Source organism: Sceloporus undulatus, chromosome 6, assembly GCF_019175285.1.
Source record: "Sceloporus undulatus isolate JIND9_A2432 ecotype Alabama chromosome 6, SceUnd_v1.1, whole genome shotgun sequence".
In the NCBI taxonomy this organism is placed as follows: domain Eukaryota; kingdom Metazoa; phylum Chordata; class Lepidosauria; order Squamata; family Phrynosomatidae; genus Sceloporus; species Sceloporus undulatus.
The window spans coordinates 28,609,702-28,622,504 of record NC_056527.1 but is presented as its reverse complement, the minus strand read 5'-3'; the positions used below and the strand labels follow the sequence as shown (position 1 = coordinate 28,622,504).

The following is a 12,803-nucleotide window of genomic DNA, read 5'->3' as shown; positions in this document are numbered from 1 at the left end:
AGAAGGCAGTTATATACAACTGTACATCTTTTAGGAAATGATGTCAGTCAGCACTCAGTGTAACAACAGGAAGTGTACTTTAGCCAAATTAGAAGGCATAGCATTTAGAGATATAAGTAGTAAGCTTGGGAAATATAATCGCTGAATGTTTCCAGTAAAATTTGTTTCAACAGCAATATCCGAAGTACCACCCTGTCTGAGGTCTGAATTATTAACTGTTTCAACACTTACATGCACTACTGACCTCACATGTCTCATTTTACCATCAAAAGTTTTAAAAAGAAAAGAAACCACTGATATGAGCTGCAATAGTATCCCCAGAGTAGCCTTAAGTGGAGGTACAAATGCATATTATTTATATTCCTGTGGACCTTTTTCCTGGGTTTTTTCTTTCTTCACTTTCACTCCTCACTCAAAATGCAAGTACTGTATTGAAACAAAATGTTTTCTAAGCCAGTGCCACAAATGAAAATAAGCATTGCAGAATCAATAGGAATGAACTAGGATCAAAAAGCTTGAGTTACAGCTAAGCCAAAATTTCTCAATATACATTTTCTGAGGAAAATTTCTGAGATTTTTTTTTCTTTTACATCCTGGGGGGGGGGGATATTCACCAATATTTTGGCCATTGCAAAAATTCTTCTGAGGCTGAGAGCATGTGACTTGCCCAAGTCCACCTAATGGGCTTGATGGCCAATCGGGGAATCAAACCCTGGTCTCCAGAGTTATAGTCCAACACTCAAACCACCACTGAAGGAAAATTTCCTTGAGAGGGCACAGTTCTCATTAGGGGTGACAATGTCTTCATCTGGCCCATTTCCTTTACCAGAGTGGAAGCCAGTTTGCCAGCACAGTTTCTGCTTTTACACTTGCAGCAGCAGTAGCAACAACAAATACAAAATCCTTAAGAAAAAAAAGAGTGAAGCTATGCTACCTTCTGCCATGATTAATAGTGAGCCCTCCCTCAAGAAACTGTTGGATTTTTTTTCATCTCCCTGGAGGTGGAAATCATTGCAATGGTTCCACACAATTTCTTTTCTCAAATATAGCACAAAGAATTTTGAGAGGCATTGGCTTTAACTTTTTCTTACGCTTATTTGACTTTTTATTTATTTATTTAAACCCTTCATTTTCACAGGTTAACGTTAATTTTGTTTTCTTTTTTCACAAAAAGTTCTTTCAGAAAAGCTTGATTCTACATGTAATGTTTTCCAAAGAAGAGCAGGCAAGCTGGCTGGCTGGCTTTCTTTCTTTCTTTCTTTCTTTCTTTCTTTTTTGGATTAGTCTCTTGGTAAGCTTTTAGCTCATTACCAGATGTTCCTAGAAACAAATCTGTTACAGGAAATGAAATAAAAAGAAATGAGTCCATGTCTTAGAGAGGTCAGAAATACCCAAGACAGAAACATATTGTGTTGGACATAAATTTCACATCTTTATTATAACTCTTCAGCCTGTTTTCTGGGTTTTCTGTTAAGATGTAATGCTTAAATTTGTAATAAAATGTAATGTCTTGGTAAATATCTACAATAGATGCAAAACTATTCAACTAGGGCTGCATTTGCACTGCACAATTAATGCAGTCTAACTTTGGCCTGGTACATACCGCCAATAAACACCATGCTGGTGCCGTACTAGGGTTAGGGACACCGCCATTATAGTGTGGCGGCACCATAATAGTGGTGTCCCATCCATAAGGGTGCCACCATTGTGATGTAAGCAGTGCATGGCATCTGCACATCGCTGTGCACCACTTACATCACAAGTGTGCCAGTGGCGCACTCGCAACATCACTGCGATGCCATAAAAAGAACCCGTAAATACCGGGTTCTTTTTACTCCGCAGTGACAGCACACCATTTGAGGGCTGTGCCGTCCTTGTGGAGGAAAAACGGCTGCCGGCAGGCCACCGTTTCTCGGCAGTCTGTCCTGGGCCATTGTATTATTATTAATTATTATTATTATTATTATTATTATTATTATTAAGCTTTATTTATATAGTGCTGTAAATTTACACAACACTGTACATACAATCTTTGTCCGGGAAAGCTGCCAGCAACACTGACCGTAGCTGATAACAGAGCCTTTAGTTCAGTGGAAGTAAAGCAGACCCAGCAAAGAAGCAGTCCGAGGGCAGGTCAAGAATACGAGCCGAAGTCAGGATTCCAGAGATTCCAACGTTCCGAAAGTCAAGCCGAAGTCAGGATACCAGGAAACAGCGTAGTCAAACAGTCCAGGGTCAAAACAGCCAAGAGATAACGTAGTCCGGTCCGAGGTCAAGGTAACAGAGAATCTAGATACTAGGAGCTAGCAGCAATCATGCCGAGGGATCATGCAATAAACTCTAGCAACCAGCATTAGTCTCTCTCCCACTTAAGTAAGGGAAACTCTCCCTCGTGCCACCTGAGGCTGGTTGGCTGATTGCCTCTCGGCAATCCTCTGTGATCTGCGTCTGCAAGAACTCTCGGCTCTTCTCTCTTTGTAAGAATGCACCTGCAGGCAAGCTTCGTCTCCAGACTCACCACTAGGCTGTGGTACCGAAGGAAGCCTCTCTGTGGCACTAGGACCTGGTTGAATCTCCTCCTCTGGGACTGGAGGATCACAGCTGGGACCTGGCAGGGCAGGAACAGCACCTGGCGTTGCCTCAATCAGCCCTTGCTCTGGAGGAGGCTCATCCTCCTCCTCATCCTCCGAGAGCTGATCTTGGCTGGCCATGACAATCTTTTTAATTAGATTGTTCCTTGCCATCACGGCTCCATAGGATGGCTCCATGGGATTTGTACTTTGTTGTAGCACCAGAGCTCTCTGTCAGACAAGGATAAATATCTCACAAAACTATAAATCACAGATTTCCATACTATTTATTTGTGGTAGTTAAACCAGTGTTAAACTGCATTATTTCTGCAGTATGACAGCAGTCTAGAATACAGGTTTGTCAGCTATATTCATGAGAAGATTAGTAATAGCAATAGAAATTATATTTCTATACACTGCTTATCCATGCACTTAAGCACTCCCTAAATGGTTTACAATGTGTAAGCTAATTGCCCCAAACAAGCTGGGCCTTCATTTTAGCAAGTTTGCCCTCTAAAATTGTTATAGGAGAGGCAATGACTTCATTCCCCCATAGCACTTTTTGAGTGGGGTTCACATGACCCACCCTGTGACCTATCACTACACCCCTGGTATAGTGTCCACATGGTCAGTTGTCCTCAAGTAATAACTCATTTCATCTTATGCTAAAGAGTTAAATCAGAGGCTTATTTGCACATGGACAAAAGCAGTATTATCTCTCATGTATAGAGTCCACAGTTGCATAATAAAATGTAAATGGCTCATCCTGGTCAACAAGGAACACAGCTTGAAACTTTCTGGAATGTTCTTCTGGTGTAAACAAAGCTTAATCTCAAGATAACTACCCAAAACAACTATGAATTTTGATTGTACAAATAAGCTCTAAGACGCACTGTTCTATCTCTGATCTCTCATAAACAGTTTGACACCATCTTTTTCCCATAACAACGACAACCTTTATTCAGTTTCCCAGTCCTTTCTTTGGAACAGAGTCATGAATGACCTCTATTGCCCGCGCCAGTATCCTGAAAGAATGCACTCCTAGATAATTCTGTAATTATATTCATGGGGAGCTGAGGTCAGGTTTGAAGACATTTAGGCTTCAGATATTTTATGGCCTGAGAAAGAACAGCCAAAAGTGCTCCTTACTCTCTGAGGTCTTTACTCATAGACCAAAATTCAATTGTTAATCCAACTAAACAAAAAAAAAATCAGTTTAGTCCAGTGGTCCCCAAACTGTGCTTTTTAAAGGATTTTGGAGTTCAGCTCCCAGAATCTCAGGCTTTTGGCCAACATGGCTGAGGCTTCTAGGAGCTGAAGTCCAAAATCTCTTTCTTAAAGGGCACAGTTTGGGGACCACTGAGTCAATTAAAGTTACATAGGTGTTGACTTACCAAGCTTCCACTGATGACATCATCATAATTACCATCATAATTGTCAGCCCAGGGTGCCCACTCCTGACCACCTCTGTACCAGAATGCAGTCCGCATGAGAGTGTAATAGTTCGCATTTTCCAACCTGGAGCGAAGCAAACAGATGTTTTTTGCTCTGGTATTTAGCCCTAGAGCATGGTTTGGTTCTGTTTTTCTCCTATTTTGGCCATGTGCATCATCTGAACAGGTAGATTTCATACTATGGCAGTGTCATTTCTTTTAGCCCATGTGGATAGCCGTTATATCTTGACAGAAAGTTTATGTAGGCAAAGATGTTCAACTCAAAATATAGCCCATAAGAAACATGAAGATTTACTAGCCTAAAAGGCTTATTCCAATTTACAGAACAGCATACCCACCAATAGTTCACAAAAACAAAGTAGGACATGTGTGGCTAAGCAAATTCAGAGTGTGGCCAAGATAGCATGGGTTATAAATGAAGAAGAGCACAGAAGCTAGGAGAGACTGCAGCATTTCGCGTTTGCCTGAGCCTACTGGGAAGGGTATTACTGGCACTTCTCCCCCCCCCCCCAGCCTGTTGAATTACTTACTTGCAAACTACTTTTGCACTTTGAATTCACTTTGCAGCAGTTGAAGTAACCTGAGGACAATGGGACAAAGTGAGAGGAAGAGAAACAAACTGGGACATTTTAAATGTAGTTTGAGAAACGGGACATCAGAGGATTAAACAGGATTGTCCCCACTAAAATGGGACAGTTGGATATCAAGAGACAGAGAATGCCAAGATTTATACCTACATGTAGTCACAATAATCTTAGGATATAGATAAGTCCTATAGACAGAAGAAGTGTGAAAAGGAAGGAAGGAAAGAAGGAAGGAAGGAAGGAAGGAAGGAAGGAAGGAAGGAAGGAAGGAGAGGAGAGGAGAGGAGAGGAGAGGGGAGGGGGGGGGGAGGGGGGGGACGGGACGGGACGGGAAAGGAAAGGAAAGGAAAGGAAAAGTCTGGTATTCACTGATCACAGGGTGGCAGTCTGGTGTCACCAAGCTGCATTGCCAGCCAGGGAAGGACAGTGTGAATATGCTGGTGGAGCTTTGTGTTCTGCCAGTGGTACTGTTGGGTCTCAGCCATTTAATTTAAAGTTTTTAAAAACAAACACGAAATGGCAGGAAAAAATATTTTCTAATGAAAAGACAGATAAAAAGATTTCAAACACCCTTTAAGAAACCATCACAGAAGGAGCCAACTCTGAGGAGGGGATTCCAATGGACCGAAGCCACACCTGAGACAACTAGGTCTCTAGAGCCCACCACCAGCCCCACCAAACTTAATAGTGGGCCAGTAGCTCTTGTACACTGGGTTGGTGCTCCTTCAGTAACTCTAGTGGAAATCTTTCTGAGATTTGACTGAGAAAGAAAACACCCCTAGATTACTTCATTGTTAATTCACAGATAATGGGTGCCCACTAAGGCTGGTCATCAATTCACAAAATTCAGGTCTTATAGTATATAGACTGCTAAACTTTCACTGGCTTACTAGTAAGACTTTTATAATAAAGTCACAGTAGAGCTTAGGCAGAAATGTACCTTCAGCTAAGCATCCATTTCAGCATAAATTTTAATTCTCAGTGAATAACTTTGCTGTCTTGACCATATTCTAATGTTGCCGATCCACAATGATAGGGGTATAATGGAGAATGCAGACCACACCAGGTGAGACTCTAAGTGGGAGTGACACCACTGCTCCCCAAACATCTACCTTTTGGCAGAAAGAAGCTATGACATTTCCCTGTGTTCCTTTAAAATGCTGAAGAGATGTATGAGTGGGCTGAGGCTCAGTGAGAAGAGAAATAAGGGACCCCAGATTTTTTTTAAAAAATTAAATTTAAAAATGTAAAAAAATGTTTAATTAAAATATTACTTTAAAATTTTCTTTAAAAGCATCACACAGTACCAAGTTTTCACTTCACCCATGGTGACCTCATCCCATACCACACCATACAGAATCCTTAGTAGTAATGTTTTTGTATTATTGTTACTCATAAATTGTAATTCTCATACATCATTGAATATAATGATAACAGTTGTGATATAAATAAATAGTTGTAATATAAAACATGAAACTATATACATGTAAATACATTTAGGCTGTGCATATGATATTGTAATTTAAAAGTATACTGTGCCCTTCCCTTACATGGGGGATCTGATCTGGACAACTCCCCCCCCCCCACCCCCCAGTGTAATGGAAATACCATGTATGGTGAGCCCCATTGAAAACAATGGGGCTCATGGCTGCAGTGCAGTGCAGCACACACACCATTGCCTCTTCCAGTGCGTGGCTTTCAGTGTATGCTGAAAGCCACATATGCCTGTGTATGACACAGGCACACTGTATAATTTTAATTTTGTTAGTTATTTATATCACAACTATTATCATCATATTCAATGATGTACAAGAATTACAATTTATGAGTAACAATAGTACAAAAAACATTACTAAGGATTCTGTATGGTGTGGTATGGGATAAGGTCAATGCGGGGTTGACACCATGGGTTACAGCACTGGTTAACGTCAGCCCTAGTCCTGCACATCGGTCCCGATTTTCTTTGTGAAAAGTTGGAGAGTTTTGCTAAATTGTTAAATGTTAAGTTAATGCATAGGTAACTCCCACAGATTGAGCAGCCTACTTTCATGGGAATTAACAATAGGATTCAGGCTAGGGACAGTCTATATCCACACTGAGTTTTGCAGGATGAGGCTGCAGCCTTATATAAGCCTCATCTTTTTATTTATTTTCAGTTAGTTCAGTTGTATTGAAGTTTTACAGTAACCTAACTGTTCAAACCATAAATCTCTCAATGCCTAAATGACATTTTGGAACTATTTTAAAGATTTGTTTTTATTATAAAATGTTTTTCTTTTAGAGCTTCAAACTTTAATCAGTACATGATTAACAAAAGCTTTAGTAGATTCATCAGAGGGCATACATTTTAATTAGTGATGGTAAATATGAATTCATGAGGCAACAAGAAAAGCACATTAAGTTTCTGAGGTTATTTTATATTTGCTATATTAGTATATTGGCAAATAAAAAGGAAACTATGGAAGGTAGCCTCTTTTGCTAAAACTGATGGGTAGGTTTTGTTAATTAAAAAGCGTAAACAGTCTTACACTTCTTTTTAATACATCAAAAATATCTGCATTGATGTTTTGGTAATATACATTTAATTGTCATTAATTAATCAGTTAGCAGACAGGCAATTAATCAACTACTATAGCACTGTACAATATAAATAGCCTTCAGTGAGCTAGAAAAATTAGGGCAGAGATTGTATCTGCATGAACAGATAATTGCTCAGCTAGCCTTCTTTTTAAAAGAAAATGAAAAAAGAAATAGGAGGTCCAAAGCTGCCTTGGCAATCAAAATGATTTTTAAGGTCAGTTTTTCTTTAAAGATTATGATTTCCTTTCTCCTGCTTAGGGATGCATATCCATTGCTTTGACCTTCCCCTTCCATTGCTTTTCAGTGGTGATCATCTATATTTCAGGAAAGCAGTGGGTAGAACCATCCAGAGGATCAGAAGGTAAGAAGATTCTACCTTCTAAGTCAGGCTATTGGTCTGCCAAGCTCAGTACTTTATGGTCACAAAGAATGACTCATTCTGGTGCAGATCAGGAACTTCAGACCCCATACCCTGACTAAACTTGGCCCCAAAAGTTTGACTTATATGTGAGGTCTACTTATAGTCGAGTATATATAGTATACTTTTTAAATGAAATGAAATTTATGGGGTTGGCACAAGTCAACAGGTGACTAGAAGGCACATATATACTTTTTAATACCGTATGATAACTGTATATGACTTTTTTAAAACAGCAGTTGTCCCTATGCCATGAATACAGATGGCCCTCTGGATCCACGGATTCAAACATCCATAGCTTGAAAACATTCAAAAAATACACAATTTCCAAAAAGCAAATTTTGATTTTGCCACTTCATATAAGAGACACCTTTTTCTTGCACCACTGTATATAATGGAATTGGAGCATCCATGGATTTTGGAATCTGTGGGGGGTAGGGGTCCTGGAACCAAACTCCATTGAATAGCAAGAGCCCACTGTACTATAGTAAAAGCCTACTTGTTATTTATAACCAAGGGAACTCAGGTTCAAAGTCACAAAGTTGATTGGAGAAGGATCTTGCCACTCATTATCTGTTCAACTAACCTGCCTTACTAGATTGTTGTGAGAAAAAATGAGAGTAGGGAGTTTTTTATCCCCCCCCCCTTCCTGAGATTCTCAGAGAAAGAAGCTGATCTTGAAAATATCATTCAATAAATAATGAACAAACTCTGCAAGAAATTATAGACTGAAATCTAAAATACAGGCAGGGATTGTTCCTGTAGCCGCCAGCCACATCACTGCATTGGAAAATAAAGAGCAGGGCAGATAGAATAAGGAGTTGGCAAGGAACCAGGAGGTTGGTGCCTGCCAACATGCAAGTGTAAGCAGCCAGGGTTGAACCTCACCCAGTCAAATACTAAGACAGGGATTTTCCCTATGGGTCTTGTTCGGAAATTGTGTCTCTGGTCTCAAGCATACACACACATACACAGCCTTGTGCAATTTTAGATCTTCCTCATTTCCCTCCTCCTTTTTTTGCCTCTGCTGTCCAGCTGATAAATGTCCAGGAGTAAGCAAGTTCTTCCCCACTCTGTCCTGAGCAAAAAGAGAGCTTCTGTAATTCCTCCAGGCAGATGCCGTTGAAGCTGGTGTAGCCTTGCTCAGGTACTGAGAAGGAAGAGGGGAACCATTGACGTGTATGCAAGGTAAGTTTCAGCTACAAAAAAAAGGTTGGTGGAAGTTTGATATATTTCCCAGAATGTCTCCGTTGGCGCTTTTAAGTTGAATGTGTACTTTTAGAAACAGGCACTTTTTCCAAGTTAGTCTGTTCTGTGCCAGCAGGATAGGAAACCACAACTATAAATTCATTTCAGCTTTCCTTCCACTGGTAGAAATGTAAAGAGAGAAAGGAATTCCACCTTTTTGGTAGTATCACAAAAACTGAAATGGCAGATTTTGAAAATCTGCAAAAGGCAGGTAGAAGGAGACATGATGGGTTAGAATCAAAATCATAGAGAGGAATGCCTCAACAACCAAGAGGCTTATAGAACATTTAGACTCACAAATCAATTATGGCATAAGCTTTTGTGAGCTTGAGGCTACTCTATTGAGGGTATACAGTCTTCTTTGAATGGGAAAAATCTAGCTCCAGGGATGGAGAAGCAGTATACCAATAGGAAAGTCACAATGGGAGGAAGTATGAGCACTCAAGTTCACCATGCCATTTCTCTCTCTCTCTCTCTCTCTCTCTCTCTCTCACACACACACACACACACACACACACACAGCATCTTCTCCTTTTTTCAAAAGGGCAGCCTTAGCTAAATGGCCCATGCAGCTGCATGCAATGTCTTCTTTAGAAACAAGGGAATATGGTTCTCTTTACCAATGAGTAAACTGAGACAGATACTGGAGAGTCACTTATTCCGAAATTTGATGCTGGATTTGTAATGCATTCAACATGTATCTCACAGGTGTCTAATGCAAAGATATTCCACTTAAATTGTAAAAAAAAATGTGATGTGATGTACCATGGATGAAAAGTATTATTTATTATCATAGTCACTATAAGAGGGTTCAGCTTTACAGGGAAGTTCTGATGTCCTTTCCTTCTCTTCAGAACAGAATATTCCCCCCAAAATGTCAGTTGACAAATTATCTTTGCATAGAGGAACATCCCCTTTTCCCATTAACCCCTTCATGTAATAAAAAAATGTATGGATGGAAGGGAATTAGGATAGCCTGAACAGCCTATACCTTTGGCCTAAATCCTGTTGTTAGTCCTGAGTAGAATAGACCCATTGATTTACCTATGTGTTCACCCAACATTCAACAATAGACTTAACAGGTTTACTCTAGCTAGGAGTAACTGATGGGAATGAGATGCTAGCTCTTATGTGTTCATCCAGTCCATGGGGAGTTATCTGTGCAGACACAGGCACATGCCAATTTTGTATGCCTTCCCAGCAGCCTAATTTTATGCATATTTACTCATGTTGGTTGTTTTTGTGCTGAACTGGTTTGCTCCCAAAGAAGTGGGCGTAGAGATTGGACAGTAGCCCAAATCAACAATAACTATGATTCAAAGACAGCTGTGTTAGACAGCAGATAGATAGATAAACAGGCAGACAGACAGGAATCCTGCAGCACCTTTGAGATTAACTGAGAAAGGGATATTTCAAGCATGAGGTTTTGTGGACTTCATCAGATTTGATGTCCACAAAAGCTTATGCTAGGAATTTTTTTCTCAAAGGTATTTGTTTTTGTTTTTTCAATTAAACAAGCCAACATGGGCACAGAAGCAGAAGAGGAGGCACTAGTTAGCTGATACAAATGTGATGGAGTGACCAGGAAAGGGGTCACTCCCCATTCAGCTCATTTTTGTTTCGCTTTGTTTTGTTTTTTAGAAAAATCTAAAACAATAAATAAGATCCCCATGGAAGAATGTTGCAGTAAATACTAAAAATACTGAAAAAATTCTGATCACGAAAATGCTTTTTTAAAACACACACACACACTACCACCTTGTCAAAATCATATGCTTTCTTTTGCCCTAAAGATTCAACTATCTTTTATGTGGTTCCTTACATTCACGTGCCCAAGTTCTAGGGAGAAAAAAGATGGCCCAAGAGGTGGTAAATTTGTGGCCAAGGATTGCAAACGATTTTTTTAATCTACAGCTCCTGGAATCCCCAACATGGACATTGTATTCCTGCCCCCCCCCCCCCCCCCACCCCAAAAAAACTTTTCCAAGCTCTGTCATATACTGATCAATGCCAGTGCCTCATACTGGCATAAGAGATCATTGTATTGTCATCCTGGGGTGGATCTGCATTGTATTGTACAACTCAAGCCATCTGATAACATTTTAATGGTCATGGCTTCACCCTGTAGAATTCTTGGGTTTTAGTTTGGTGTTTAGTTTGATAGTTTAGTTTGGTGTGGGAGTGAACATCCAGAGAATTCTAACCACCTCACTGAACTACCAATTCCAGAATGCCTTAGGAAGGAACCATGGCACTTAAAGTGGGGTGGAAGTGCTATCATTATGTAGTATGGAAATATACCTACACAGCTGCTGATCTCAGCAGCCACCAGCTCTAATGCCTTTATCTAGTAGGAGGATGCAGGCTGGTCAGGACTATCTCAAGTCATCAATTGGCAATGCCAAGCAAATGGTGTGGGCTACTGTCCTACCTCACAAGCCATGGCAGTCAGATAGATTAGAGGTGGAAATAGGTCAAACTGATGTGGAGGGAAGTGGCACCACTTTATAACCTACATTGAACAAAGGAGTTTATCACGCGAAGTTTATCCCGTGCAGAAATGGGATTTAAATCAGGAAAATCCCACAAAAGCTGGATCTTTGTCAGACGATGCTGGGGGGTATCCCACACAGAACAAATACTGCAAAAATGGGATCATTTTCAGTCCACGTCGGGGGCACTGAGCATTAGTCTGACATTAACCCGCACAGAAAGTGAACATCATTGGACGCTTTTTACTTTGGGGATTTTCCCGTTGTGTCTGATGTGTCTGAAAATGATCCCATTTTTGTGGGATTTTTCCGGGAATTAAATCCCATTTTTCCATAGAATTTGAGCACTTAGCCTCCCGTGTGATAATCTATAAAGTGGGGGGGGGGGGTTTAATGCATATAAAAATGTTTCTAACACTTGGCAAGGAAATATTTCAATAATTGCAAATGCATGAGATTTAATTATTTTCCTTATAGTTGTTTCATATCATCAATCCCGATGAGGCTTACCACTGTTGAAAATATTTCACCTCTACTCTGAAAAATCTCATATTTGAAAAATCCCATATCCCTTGTAAACCTCCAACCTGTCAAAAAAATGTCCATGGGTACATATTTTCAGACTATTGTAATTTTCAAAAATGATATAATTTTTTTTAGAAGCTATAGGCTGTGCCATTATTTTTAAGAAGGGAAAACAAAGGGATGACCTTCCAGGCTGCTAGATTGTTAAAGGGTGATTTAGAGTAGTCTGAAACAATAACAAAGCCAGCATTCCAGTTGCATGCAAAAATATTTAGATGGAATCTCAAGGAACATTCTGCATTGTCCTATTGTATGCTTAAAAATACTTAATAAATCAATAGAGCACCAGACCAGAGACATTTTTGTAAAAGTACTTCTCCATGGTTAAGTGGATTTTCAAGATCTTGGTTCTTTGGAAGATATATGATGCACTTTTCTGGTCAGAGCACTGAAATAATCAGTGATTTCTGTGCAGTTGGATGGTATTATTTCTAAGTGTGAGGCTTAAATTGAGCCCCTCTTGTACTATATATGTAAATAATTGCTTTTGTCTGAGAGAAAGCAGAGGAGAGGTATTTGTCATTCCAATGATCTTTCTAGCTAAGAAACATTTTACTTTCGCATTACAATTCCCATTGAAATAAGACTGCCTTAACCTAGTGGCTAAAAACACCTGTGGTTACACCCTGGTGAAGCTATGCAGAGACACACATACAATTATGTTGGATTCCTATGAATCATGTGATAAAATGATAAAGGCCACACTTTTATGAAGAAAGTTGTGGGTTTAATTGCTGACGTTGCTAGTTTAGAAAGCTAGAAGGGCTGGAAAAGCAAAGGCAAACACCAGAGCAAGAATGTCTACTGTGCACACTTTAATGGTATGATAACTGTTAAGACATTGGCTACATTCACACTGCAGAAATAATCCA

General features: G+C 39.8%; 1 protein-coding gene and 1 long non-coding RNA gene across 3 annotated transcripts in view; one reads left to right on the top strand and one right to left on the bottom strand.

Annotated features, from left to right (window-relative positions):
• Nucleotides 1–1,097: 1,097 nt before the first annotated feature.
• On the bottom strand, nt 1,098–4,808 carry LOC121932998. The gene is made up of 3 exons (XR_006104440.1): nt 4,555–4,808; nt 3,965–4,088; nt 1,098–1,332 (listed from the first exon to the last, which is right to left on the bottom strand). It is a non-coding gene; the product is annotated as an uncharacterized LOC121932998 (long non-coding RNA).
• A 3,821-nt stretch (nt 4,809–8,629) lies between these two features.
• Nucleotides 8,630–12,803, top strand: part of STEAP4 (STEAP4 metalloreductase) — a 29,099-nt gene continuing 24,925 nt past the window's right edge. The window contains exon 1 of one of the 2 annotated variants that reach the window (XM_042475188.1): nt 8,630–8,794. The gene's annotated coding sequence lies outside the window, so the exon portion shown is untranslated. The remainder of the gene's footprint in view (nt 8,795–12,803) is intronic. The other variant, XM_042475187.1, reaches the window with a different exon arrangement.